The sequence below is a fragment of the Hyperolius riggenbachi genome, chromosome 1 (assembly GCF_040937935.1).
Source record: "Hyperolius riggenbachi isolate aHypRig1 chromosome 1, aHypRig1.pri, whole genome shotgun sequence".
NCBI classification, from domain to species: domain Eukaryota; kingdom Metazoa; phylum Chordata; class Amphibia; order Anura; family Hyperoliidae; genus Hyperolius; species Hyperolius riggenbachi.
This window is the reverse complement of record NC_090646.1, coordinates 271048265-271060769: the sequence shown is the minus strand read 5'-3', so window position 1 is coordinate 271060769 and position 12505 is coordinate 271048265. Positions and strand designations below refer to the sequence as shown.

At 41.7% G+C, this 12505-nt stretch overlaps 1 protein-coding gene across 1 annotated transcript in view; it reads right to left on the bottom strand.

Moving 5' to 3' along the window:
• Positions 1–12505, bottom strand: part of FRAS1 (Fraser extracellular matrix complex subunit 1) — a 730981-nt gene that overhangs the window by 481741 nt on the left and 236735 nt on the right. The window lies entirely within an intron of this gene.

The window sequence follows — 12505 nt, the reverse complement described above, 5'->3', positions numbered from 1 at the left end:
TTTGAAACTATCTCAAGTTTAAAAGGATGCAGCTATCTCCCCTTGATTTTAGCAGCTGTACAGGAAAGTTGGTGCACACAGTATTACACTGGCGCCCGCTATAATAGTGGCTACAATTTGTAGCTGCTATTTTTTATGTATAGCTGCTATAGTGGCTACAATTTGTAGCCGTTATTTGCAGGCACTATTTCCTATGTCTATTTGTCGCCACAATTTGGGTGCCCTTTTAAATAAGATGTTGGGGTTAAAGATAGGTGGGGAGGTTAAGGTGAGCTGGGGGTGTTAAAGTTAGTTGCCCATCGGGTTAAAGCAGTTTCGTCACCACAAAAATCAAATTTCAACAGCAACTGGTCTGAGTGTATTAAAGGGAACCTAAACTGAGAGGGATATGGGTGTTTCCTTTTAAACAATACCAGTTGCCTGACAGTCCTGCTGATCGCTTTGGTTGCAGTAGTGGCTGATTCACACACCTGAAACAAGCATGCAGCTAATCCAGTCTGACTTCAGTCAGAGCACCTGATCTGCATGCTTGTTCATGGGCTGTGGCTAAAAGTATTAAAGACACAGGATCAGCAGGAGAGTCAGGCAACTGGTATTATTTTAAAAGGAAGAATTCATATCCTTCTCAGTTTAGGTTCCCTTTAAGTGATAAAGATGCTAATCCTGCATTCAAAACTTGCAAAACTGTTTCTGCTGTTATGGTTTGGAGTTATCACATGCTTTAGGAGCACTGGCCCTTTAGTAGTCAGTGCCAAACAGTTGAATGCTGGGAGTTCTTTTTATCTATAATATATTCCTCCTCTTCCATTTATTTCCCCGCCTAGCTGCTTATCAGAAACACCCTCTGATCACTTGTTTACAAGCAAGGCTGAGGTGACTCAGCAACTGGAGGAGTAAATAAAAAAAAGACAGTGCAGTTGCTAGTATACACCTCAGTGGGAGTTTGTAAAGACTCTGGGAGGAGGGCAGCTAATGAATAAACAATGAGCAAGAGAAGGGAGGGGGTGAAAACAAGAGTCAGGGAGGATATGATGTCAGCATTAGCTTGGCAAAATGGCCACTGCCTAGAATAGGATGTTCTGCTTTTCCTTTATAAAATTCACAGGAATCATTACGTGGATAGCACAATACATCTGTTATGTAAGTAGACGTAGTATTTATCTACTTATATATGTGTTTTTTTATTTCTAGGTTAGCATGGGTCTCGCTTGTTCTTTAAGGGTTAGGCACCACCGGGGGTGGATTTAAGGGTTAGGCACCACCAGGCGATGGTTAATGGCTGCACTTGGGGACTAGGAGGGGTTAATGGCTGCGCTGCGTAAAGTATTGTGGCCATGAATCCCTCCTGGCCCCCCAAGTCAAGTGACTTCGGGAGCCGGCGGTACGCTAATGCACGTACCGCCGGCTCCCGAAGTCACATGACGCGGTGCGAGTGAGGAAGATGAGCGGGCATGGCAACCGGCGCTGGAAGGGAAATTACTTAGCTTCTGCTGCGATGTTTCGTTGCATTCAATTACACACAGGGAGGTTAGTGAGAGGCGGCTGCACTTTGGGTGATGGAGGGAGGGAGGATTAAAGTCCCCGGCAACCACTTCACTTCTGCTGCGGGGATTACGGAGGATCTCAATACCTGGCCACTAGTGCACTGCAGGGGGGGAGAGAGAGAAAGGTGCCCTCTCATTTTGGTTATAAGTTGTTAAATTTAGGACTACTTTTATACTATGAGTTAGTCCTAAATTTCTTGACTTGTATCCGAGTATATACGGTATATGAATATCATAGAATATCAGTAAAACTACCGATATTCAACTACCATTATCCTGTGCCCTTTTAAATATGCAGCTTTTTCAAATGAATGCATATTAAAGCACACTAGAAGTGAGAGCCATAGGGAGGCTGACATATTTAATTAAACAATGCAAATTGCCTGACTGACCCGCTGATCCTCTGCCTCTAATATTTTTAGTCATAGACCCTGAAAAAACATGGCAATCAGATGTTTCTGACTGAAGTCTGACTGGATATACTGCATGCTTGTTTCAGGCATGATTCAGACACTACTGATGCCAAAAAGATCAGTAGAATGCCAGGCAACTGGTAGTGACTCCTTTGAAGCCCAAATAACTGAACTCTCCCTGACCCTGTGTCTGGGTGCTGAAGTGTGGTGACTGCCGAATTCGGGTTTTCGTATTTTAATAACCCAAATTCGAACACCATTACTAGCAACTAGTATTGTTTAAAAGGAAATAAATATGGCCGCCTCCATACCTATCCTGCTTCTGGTGTGCTTTAAAGCAATAAATACTATTTGGTGTTCTATAAAGTGGTGCCCATTGTAAAAAAGCAGATTACCTGTTTATAATTATTTTGATCTTAAAGAGAATCTGTATTGTTAAAATGACACAAAAGTAAACATACCAGTGTGTTAGGGGACATCTCCTATTACCCTCTGTCACAATTTCGCCGCTCCCCGCCGCATTAAAAGTAGTCAAAAACAGTTTTAAAAAGTTTGTTTGTAAAAATGGCCACCAAAACAGGAAGTAGGTTGATGTACAGTTTGTCCACACATAGAAAATGCATCCATACACAATCAGGCTGTATACAGCCTTCCTTTTGAATCTCAAGAGATCATTTGTGTGTTTCGTTCCCCCTGCAGCTCACTTAAGAGTTACAAGCTGATTGTTTGTTTCTTCTTGCAGACAGCTCTGCCCAGTTGTCTGTAATTCTGCAGTATGTGACTCATCAGTATGTGAACAGAGGATTTATCCAGCTTGTAAAAGATAAGAGAGCAGAGAAAAGCTGGCTAATGTAAATAACACACACACACAGGGGAGTGTGCATAGAGGGGGCATGCATAGCAGATCACACTGAAGAGTTGGCAGCCTTCCAGACACAGGACGACAAGTCCGACAGGGGAAAGATAAGCTAATTTATTACAGAGACAGTGATAGTAGAAAGTGCTGCAGTAAGCCAGAGCACATTATAATAGGTTTAGGAACCTGTAGGATGGTAGAAAACACAATGACATTTTTGTTACAGAGTCCCTTTAAGAGAGCAAACTGCTACTGAGTCCTTTTATTTTCATTTGCGTACTTCCCTCTTCTGATGTGCAGTATATCATTTCTTTTTCTGTTATTCTTCTGCATTTGTTAAAGGTTCCCTGTTATTTCCTTCTGTACATTTCCATGTTTTGTAAATTATATCCAACTTTTGACACACTTAACGTGTGCTTTTATGGGTGTTCGCAGTGCTGTCAAAAGTGTTATTGCTGACCAATGATAAACGTGACCTGTGGCCACCATATCTGCAGTGATATGGTCACTGATGTATAAGGAAATGTGCACAGAAGTCCATTGTTTATGTATTCTTTTCAATGGAGCTGTGTACAGCTGTAGCAGCAGCCAAGCATGCCTCTAAGCATACAGATATATTGCTGCCAATCAACTACATACACAATGATGGTAGCACTGAGTCTAGGGATAACAATGATAGCAACGTGCAATCCCTTAACGTAGTAAGTTAGGGTTTTTGTCTTCATGTTAAACATTAACAATAATTCAGATACTGTATGTGCCCAGTGAAAATGCACAATCATTTCTGTTAAAATAAGTGTCCTCAGGCCAGGATGTCAGAGTCCTGATGGTAGCAACCCCTACTTGTCAGCTTCCCTTGCTGACACATATATATCATCATGTCATTTTTTATCTACCATTTGATTAAATGGAGAGGAATAAAATCTCTATCAAAAGGTGTGAGCATTCTCTAACATTCAGACTATCTTCTGAGCTTTTAAAACATAAGTTTTATCAGCAGTTGCATGGATATGACTGGAACTTCTCAAGGAGCAATTCCCTATCCTTCTAGCACATCTCACCATAGTCTGGGTTTGATAAACCCTTGTCACCTATTGGCAGGTGATTTTTAACCCATTCAGGTTCCGTGGTTTTCACGAGAGAAATGTTCACCTTCCATTCATTAGCCTATAACTTTATCACTACTTATCACAATGAACTGATCTATATCTTGTTTTTTCCGCCACCAATTAGGCTTTCTTTGGGGGGTACATTTTGCTAAGAGCCACTTTACTGTAAACGCATTTTAACAGGAAGAATAAGAAAAAAATGGAAAAATTCATTATTTCTCAGTTTTCAGCCATTATAGTTTTAAAATAATACATGCCTCCATAATTAAAACTCACGTATTGTATATGCCCATATGTCCCGGTTATTACACCGTTAAAATTATGTCCCTATCACAATGTATGGCGACAATATTTTATTTGGAAATAAAGGTGCATTTTTTCCATTTTGCATCCATCACTATTAACAAGTTTAAAATAAAAAAAATATAGAAATATTTCATCTTTACATTAATATTTAAAAAGTTTAGACCCTTAGGTAAATATTTACATGTTTTTTTTTTTTTTTATTGTAATGGTTTTTTTTATTTATAGTAAACATTTTATTTGGGTAGTTTTGGGAGGGTGGGGGGTAAACAATAGATTTATAATGTAAATGTGTGTTGATTTTAATTCATTTCTATTTTCAGGTGTAGTATTACTTTTTGGCCACAAGATGGCGGCCATGAGTTTGTTTACATGACGTCACTCTAAGCGTAACATACGCTTAGAGTGGCGCATCAGGAAGTGAATGGCCAGAAAAGGCGCAGCTTCCGAGAGAAGCTGTCGCTTTTTCAGCGGGGGAGAGGAATCAGTGATCGGACTTCATAGTCCGATACATTGATTCCCTGACTACCGAATCCACGGCCGGGAGTGCACGTGCACGCGCGCGATCGGCCGCGGGGGCGCGCGGTAGCGCACATGGTTTCTGGACGTAGTTTCTACGTCCAGAAACCAAAATAGGTTAAAGACAGTTGTTGGATCTCCTTCTTTTGTGTGTGAACAACTGTGCTCATTTCCTCCGTATCTGTAACATGCAGAAAGACATCACAAAATTAGATTTTCATGTTTAGAGTTTTGTTTCAATATAAGGATCCAACATTTTATGTTGAACATGTTGGTACAAAAGAAAAACAAAAAAAAACATTTCATTTCTTGCCAATTTTAGGCTGGCTTTATTAACCTATTTTGGTTTCTGGACATAGAAACTACGTCCAGAAACCATGTGCGCTACCGCGCGCCCCCGCGGCCGATCGCGCGCATGCACGCGCACTCCCGGCCGCGGATTCGGTAGTCAGGGAATAAATGTATCGGACTATGAAGTCCGATCACTGATTCCTCTCCCCCGCTGAAAAAGCGACAGCTTCTCTCGGAAGCTGCGCCTTTTCTGGCCATTCACTTCCTGATGCGCCACTCTAAGCGTATGTTACGCTTAGAGTGACGTCATGTAAACAAACTCATGGCCGCCATCTTGTGGCCAAAAAGTAATACTACACCTGAAAATAGAAATGAATTAAAATCAACACACATTTACATTATAAATCTATTGTTTACCCCCCACCCTCCCAAAACTACCCAAATAAAATGTTTACTATAAATAAAAAAAACCATTACAATTAAAAAAAACAAAACATGTAAATATTTACCTAAGGGTCTAAACTTTTTAAATATCAATGTAAAGATGAAATATTTCTATATTTTTTTTATTTTAAACTTGTTAATAGTGATGGATGCAAAATGGAAAAAATGCACCTTTATTTCCAAATAAAATATTGTCGCCATACATTGTGATAGGGACATAATTTTAACGGTGTAATAACCGGGACATATGGGCATATACAATACGTGAGTTTTAATTATGGAGGCATGTATTATTTTAAAACTATAATGGCTGAAAACTGAGAAATAATGAATTTTTCCATTTTTTTCTTATTCTTCCTGTTAAAATGCGTTTACAGTAAAGTGGCTCTTAGCAAAATGTACCCCCCAAAGAAAGCCTAATTGGTGGCGGAAAAAACAAGATATAGATCAGTTCATTGTGATAAGTAGTGATAAAGTTATAGGCTAATGAATGGGAGGTGAACATTTCTCTCGTGAAAACCACGGAACCTGAATGGGTTAAAATATGAATCAGATAAGCAGAGGTACAGAGTCAGTAAGCAGGAGAATAGTCAATGGAAGCAGAAGGTCGTAACAGATAATACAATGTAATTAGTACTTTAAGCTATCAACAGAATCTGGCTAAGTGTGGATCCCCAGCTCCGGCTGGTTCTAGCACACTTTGGGATCTGACTAGGTCTGAGCGCTCACACGTTAGCATTCACAACAGCAGACACGGAGCAACTGACAGACTACCACTATATATACATAGCAGCCCCGCAGCGCCGCCCCAGTCACTCAGCCAATCCGAGATAGCGTTTGGAGTCAGCTGACCTGGCAGATCAGCTGACTCCCCTTCTATTCGCATAAAGGTCCTGTCGCCTGGCTCGCGCGTAGCCCTCAATCTATGTGCAATAGAAAGACCAGGCAGAGCACCAGCATGTAACTGCGCGGCCGAAGCCGCCGGCTGATACGCGGAGATAGCCGCCATGCCGCTTGTCTCCGCGGTGGCATCTCCGCTATCCATTACATTTTCCTTTAAAGTTTTGATGACAGCACAAATGAAAATGGCATGGACAAAAATAATGGGACCCCTAACCTGATATTTTGTTACACAAACTTGAGAGGCAGTTCCTCAGTTCCTGCAAACATGCAATTCCTGTAGTTCTCAATGAGACTCCTGCTCCTGTCAAGTACTTTGTCTGCTTCACCTAAACAAACTGCACCAGCTCCGCCAGGTATGAACTAGAAGGGTTCCTTCTTCCAACTACATGTTTCACTTCTTTCTATAGATGTTCATTCATAATAAGATCAGGGCTCATGAAAGGCCACTTCAAAATAGTTCAGTGTTTTTTCATGCATTTTGGAAATCATTGTGTTAGAAGACCAGTCACCTGCAACTGACACGGAACTTTTTGACACTGAACAATACATTTCTTGAGGGTCAAACACAAGGCACCTCATGCCAGACCCAGCAAAGCAGCCCCTTGAAATACCAGAGCTTCCTCAATGCTTATCAAACATCTGTTTCTTAGTTTCTTTTTTGTCTGTTGACAAAAAGCTGAAATTTGTCTCATCTGTCCAAACAACATTCTCCCAGGAACACTGTGGCTTGTCAGTATGTATTGTGTGTTTTTTTATGAGGTTCTTTCAGCAGTGGAGTCCTCCCAGGTTTTTTTCTGTTGAGCCCACTGTCAATAAAAAGTGATGGTGCAATCAGGCACTGTTGAAACTTGATTTGGGAGTTCAGCTTGTATCTCTAAGTTGTTCTTGGCTTCTTGTCTACAATTTTCTCTCTCCTTCTGATCATTTTTGAGTACATTTTCCTCTTGTGGCTGTGTCTAGAGCAGATGGCTGCAGTTCCATGGACCTTATACATATTAGTAATTGTAACTGTTATCACAGAAACGGAAGAATCAAAACTATTTGGAAATCGCCTTACAGTCTTTGCCTTTAATATGCTTTCTGATCTCATCAGACTGCTCTCTCCTTTGCTTTCTCTGTTCCATGTTTAATGTGGGAATCTGGGGCACACAATGATATTGGACAGCAGAGTGACTACTTTTCCCAACTAAAATAAGCTGAATGACTTACAGGGAAATGAAACTCACTTTAGGAAACTATTGTACCCAAGAACAAGAGAATAAGAATACGTGTAACACTGATTCCCCTCTCCCTCCCCCCCCCCCTTCTTTTTATTGTACCTATAAAACTGTAATTGCCTTGCCAACCCTCCAGTTGTAGCAGAGAGTACTGTGTGGAAGGAAGTTCTGCATGGTCATTTTTTAAAGAGTGATTGGTTGTAAAGTGCCTCCTGACTCATACTGTGCATGTGCAGGGTTGCAGTGGCCTCGCACAAGTGCACATCAGCAGCCCCTGCTCGCACAGCTGTGGCCTTGCATCTACGTAGTACGGCTGCGGTGCACACAGACGCACACTGTGGTTAACAATGGTTAATTTGCATATATTCAGCAGTGGTGCCTGGGAGACATCTCGAGCTCACTCTAACCTGAATTATCGCAAATTCTTTCTGTTTTAGGAAAGCAAACTTTTGTTTTGGTTTTATTAGGTAAGATAGGTATATTAGAAAAAAATGGAGGCAGTAGGGGGATCAGTGTTACACTAATACTCATGTACCTAATTGGTACATGAGATGAGTTTCAGTTCACTTTAACCACTTGCCGACCGCCCACCGTAGATTGGCAGCCCCAGGACCACGTAACGCAGAATGGCGTCAGGTCCTGGGGCACTGTTTTGCCGGGGATCGCGCGCTGGGATGCGATGACGAGTTCATAGAAGATTTTATTTTTTGTCACAAGTTAGCGGAAATTGATTTGTATTGGGTTTTTTTCCACAAAGTGTCAATTTCCGCTAACTTGTGACAGAAAAAAAAAAATTTCTATGTACTCATCATACTCCTAACAGAATACCTTGGGGTGTCTTCTTTCTAAAATGGGGTCACTTGTCGGGTTCCTATACTGCCCTGGCATTTTAGGGGCCCTAAACCGTGAGGAGTAGTCTAGAATCCAAATGCCTCAAAATGACCTGTGAATAGGACGTTAGGCCCCTTAGCGCACCTAGGTTGCAAAAAAGTGTTACACGTGTGGTATCGTCGTACTCAGAAGAAGTAGTGTAATGTGTTTTGGGGTGTATTTTTACACATACCCATGCTGGGTGGGAGAAATCTCTCTGTAAATGGACAATGGTGTGTAAAAAAAAATAAAAAAAATGTCATTTACAGAGAGATTTCTCCCACCCAGCATGGGTATGTGTAAAAATACACCCCAAAACACATTATACTACTTCTCCTGAGTACGGCAATACCACATGTGTGGCACTTTTTGGCAGCCTAACTGCGCTAAGGGGCCCTAAGTCCAATGAGCACCTTTAGGCTTTACAGGGGTGCTTACAATTTAGCACCCCCCAAAATGCCAGGAAAGTAAACACACCCCACAAATGACCCCATTTTGGAAAGTAGACACTTCAAGGTATTCAGAGAGAAGCATAGTGAGTCCGTGGCAGATTTCATTTTTTTTTTGTCGCAAGTTAGAAGAAATGGAAACTTTTTTTTCCTTTTTTTTTGTCACAAAGTGTCATTTTCCGATAACTTGTGACAAAAAATAAAATCTTCTATGAACTCACCATGCCTCTCAGTAAATACTTTGGGATGTCTTCTTTCCAAAATGGGGTCATTTGGGGGGTATTTATACTATCCTGGAATTTTAGCACCTCATGAAACATGACAGGTGCTCAGAAAAGTCGGAGATGCTTCAAAATGGGAAAATTCACTTTTTGCACCATAGTTTGTAAACGCTATAACTTTTACCCAAACCAATAAATATACCCTGAATGGGTTTTTTTTAATCAAAGACATGTAGCAGAATAACTTTCGTGCTCAAATGTATAGGAAATTTTACTTTATTTGAAAAATGTCAGCACAGAATGTAAAAAAAATGTCTTTTTTGATGAATATAATAAAAAGTAAAAATCGCAGCAGCAATCAAATAGCACCAAAAGAAAGCTGTATTAGTGACAAGAAAAGGAGGTAAAATTCATTTAGATGGTAGGTTGTATGACCGAGCAATAAACCGTTAAAGCGGACCCAAACCAAACATTTTTTTAATTAAAAATATTTAGTTGCACCACTCTGACACATACAAAGATAAATAAACACTTCTTCAAACCTATGATAATTTCAGTGCACGCTTTTCACCCTTCTCTTTTTATAGCTAGGGTTATACTGGGGGCAGCCATTAGCAATTCCTCCATTGCCAAACACCATCTACTCCACCAGTTTGCCGGAAAAATCCCGGCAATTTGAAAGGAAGGGAGGGGTTCCTCGAATAAATGTAAAATATTTTATATTTGTCATCATGCAGCTGAAAAAAGGCTGCTATTTATTATTATAATTTAGAAAATAGATTTTATTTCTGAAATCTTGTATTTTCAATTTGGGTCCACTTTAAAGCTGCAGTGGTCTGAATGGAAAAAAAGGGTCTGGTCCTTAAGGGGTTTTATGACTGCAGTACTTAAGTGGTTAATGTGAAAGTAGAGACCTCTGTGAACACTGCTAGTTTAGAAAATCACTGTATGAATGGCATGCAGGTATACTCTGGACAATTGATTTTCATTTAATGGCTTTGATTAAGCAAAAAGCACTGTTTTAATGAACTACCGTTAAATTTGTTCACGTGTGTATATATTTTCTGCATTTTCTGTTTGTGTTTTTTTTTTTTAATTAATAAAGCTCATATTGGTAACTAGAGATGGCCTGAACCTCCGATTTTGCTTCTGCAATAGACTTGAATGGGGAGGCGAACTTTGAAAACTAGAAACACTTATGCTGGCCACAAAAGTGATGGAAAAGATGTTTCAAGGGGTCTAACACCTGGAGGGGGGCATGGCAGAGTGGGATAGACGCCAAAAGTCCTGGGGAAAAATCTGGATTAGACACAAAGCAGCGTTTTAAGGGCAGAAATCACACTGAATGCTAAATTGTAGGCCAAAAGTGCTTAAAGTGAACCAGAGACGAAGCACCCTTGTGTATTTTACCATAGAAATCAGTGGGAACATTAGAGAAAACATTTACCATGCTCTCTGTTCCATCCTCACTGCTAAAAGTGTCTGTTATCTAGCTGAGATAAGAATCCCGGACTGAGCATTGATTCTGGCTTTGCTATAATGACTCAGCTATAATGATTCCTGAGCAAAGCCAGCAGGGGGCAGGCTTGGACTTGAAGACAGCAAAGAACACAGTCTCAGCTATAATTATTCTGTAGCAAAGCCAGACCGACTGCTTAGTCGGGATTCTTATCTTAGAGGTGATAACAGGCAAATTAAACAGAGAACAATGTAACAAAGAGCAGATTAGGTGTTTACTGTCATGTTCCCACTGATTTATAAGGTAAAATACATGAGGTTGCTTCATCTCTGGTTCTCTTTAAAAACATCTTGCATGTGTATACATCAATCAGGGAGTGTAATTAGAGTACTGCTTCACACTGACACACCAAACTCACTGTGTAACACACTGCAAACAGCTGTTTGTGTAGTGACGGCCGTGCTGGACTGGTGTGCACCATGGCCAGAGTGCAGGCGATAGCGATTTTCAAGCCCAGTGCTTTAAAACATCTTGCATGTGTATACATCAATCAGGGAGTGTAATTAGAGTACTGCTTCACACTGACACACCAAACTCACTGTGTAACGCACCGCAAACAGCTGTTTATGTAGTGACGGCCGTGCTGGACTGGTGCGCACCATGGCGAGAGTGCAGGCCGCGGCGGTTTTCAAGCCCATATGGTCGCCGGGCTGTGGTAGCTCAATGACAGAACAGTGACAGTCCAGCTGATCAAACTTGGTCTGTCCACAATGAAGCAACGACCTTATTATCTTAGATGTGCCCCTCCCCCCCCAAGACACTCATATAGCCGGCGGTCATTGCTTTATTGTGATACGCAAGCCCCTTCACCGCGGCAAGGTAATGATCACAAAGGGGAATTGGCACATGTACATGCCTTTTGTTTTGTTGTTGCAGCTGCAGTGCAGGCAGAAAAATTAGGCAGGCATGTACACGCACCAGAAAAATTATTATAGCGGAGTCCTGGACCCTGTTGGTGGTGGCAGAGAAGGTAGTCTAGCGGCCTGCAGGCAGAGATGCTGTATGGGGAGCGACTTAGTCTTGGCCGGGGCAGGCAGTCACACGGCATGCAGGCAGAGATGCTGTGCGTGGGGACTGACTTAGTCTTGGGGCGGGCAGTAGCCCTCCGGGATCCATGCCTCATTAATTTTGATAAAGGTCAGGTACTGAACACTTTTGTGACTTAGGCGACTTCTCTTTTCAGTGACAATGCCTCCAGCTGCGCTGAAGGTCCTTTCTGACAGGACGCTTGAGGCAGGGCAAGACAGAAGTTGGATGGCAAATTGTGACAGCTCTGGCCACAGGTCAAGCCTGCGCACCCAGTAGTCCATCGCTGCTCATACTGTTCGATTCCGGTCCAGAGTTGGAGCCTGAGAAACGGCTACTACCACACATCCAAGGAAGGCAGCAGGCATGGCATGCAAGTCCTGAGGTAGTGACAAAAAGTAACAATACAGGAGGACTTTCGAGGCCCTGCTGCATATGACACTGATCGACTTTACTACCTTTAACAAGAATCTGTTATGGAGGGCAAGTCTGCCATCCATTCAAGTGAAAGGTATGCACTGACTGCCAGGTATAATACAATGTGCAGTCACAGATGCAGTGACTGGTATTACAATACAATGTGCAGCTGTCACACAGGTGCAGTTAACAGGTATGTTTGGAGTGGTATATTACACAGCGTGCGGTCACACAGGTACTGTGAACAATTATGCAATGACTGGTATTACAAATGTGCACCTGTCACACACACACAGGTACCGAGCAGGTACAGTGACACTGCGTGCACTCACATAGGTAGGTGGGTGCACTGAGTGAACAACAGGTTGTAGGTATATGCAGTGATGGGTATTACAATGTGCACC